The following is a 1,359-nucleotide window of genomic DNA, read 5'->3' as shown; positions in this document are numbered from 1 at the left end:
GCTGTGATGGCCGAGTGGTTAAGGCGTTGGACTCGAAATCCAATGGGGAATTACCCTGCGCAGGTTCAAACCCTGCTCACAGCGGCTTTGTGTCATTTTTCTTGAGTTGACTGCTCACTTTGCTGGTTGGAAATGTTCAAATGTCTCAGTATCAATCAGAGATCGTGGATTTGTCATCAACTGAACAAAAGGCAAAAAATGTGAGAAATAAACAAACAAATCAGCCTATTGAAGGTGAAGAAATGGGAAAAGCAGCTAATATTGAAAGGCGTGGGTGAGCTTCACTGGTGTTCGAGTGGTGTGGGCTCAATGCATTCACTCTCGCGTTCTGGGTTCCATTCCTGGTCAGAAAGTAATCAGTCTTTTTTACTGTTATGACAACTCTCACAAACGTGACTGACATTAAAAAGAAACAGCAAATGGTTCGCAACTCGGCGGTCATAGAGTTATACAGCAGAAAAACAGGCCCTTCGGCCAATCGTGTCTGTGCCGGTCACAAAGAACCTAATTATTCTAATCCCATTTTTCAGCACTTGGCCTGCAGCCTTGTATTCTCTGCCGTTTCAAGTGCTCATCGAAATACTTGGTAAATGTTGTGAGGGTTCCTGCCTCCACCAACCCTTCAGGCAGTGTGGTCCAAATTCCAAACACCCTCTGAGTGAACTTCTTCCCTCAAATCCACTCTAAACTTCCTGCCCCCTACCTTAAATCTATGCCCCCTGGTTATTGACACCTCCGCTAAGGAAAAGGTTTCTTCCTGTCGAACCTATCAATGCCCCTCTAATTTTCTATACCTCAATCGTGTCCCCCCTCAGCCTTCTCTACTCTAAGGAAAATAACCGGAGCCATTTCAGTCTCTCTTCATAACTGAAATGCTCCAGGTCAGGCAACATCATTGTGAATCGCCTCTGCACCCTCTCCAGGGCAATCACATCCCTCCTATAAGGTGCTGCCCAGAGTACTGTGCACAGTACTCCAGCTGTGGCCTAACTAGCATTTTATACAGCTCCATCATAACCTCCCTGCTCTTAAATTCTGTGCCTCGGCTAATAAAGGCAATTATCCCATATGCCTGCCTAACCACCTCATCTGCCAGTGCTGCTGCTTTCAGTGGTCTATAGACAATTACACCAAGGTCCCCCAGACCTTCTGTACTTCCTAGGGTCCTAGCATCCATTGTATATTCCCTTGCCTTGTTAGTCCTCCAAAATGCATCACCTCACACTTATCAGGATTAAATTCCATTTGCCACTGCTCCACCCATCTTACCAGCCCCTCTATATCGTCCTGTAATCTAAGGCTTTCCTCCTCACTATTTACGACACCACCAATTTTCGTGTCATCTGCGAATTTACTGAT

The 1,359-nt window shown here is 45.8% G+C and overlaps 1 non-coding gene across 1 annotated transcript; it reads left to right on the top strand.

Moving 5' to 3' along the window:
• On the top strand, positions 1–84 carry trnas-cga (transfer RNA serine (anticodon CGA)). The gene has a single exon. It is a non-coding gene; the product is annotated as a tRNA-Ser (tRNA).
• Positions 85–1,359: the final 1,275 nt, after the last annotated feature.

This window comes from Heterodontus francisci, chromosome 34 (assembly GCF_036365525.1).
Source record: "Heterodontus francisci isolate sHetFra1 chromosome 34, sHetFra1.hap1, whole genome shotgun sequence".
Taxonomy (NCBI): domain Eukaryota; kingdom Metazoa; phylum Chordata; class Chondrichthyes; order Heterodontiformes; family Heterodontidae; genus Heterodontus; species Heterodontus francisci.
The sequence above is the reverse complement of the archived record's forward strand: the minus strand, read 5'-3'. Positions and strand labels throughout refer to the sequence as shown.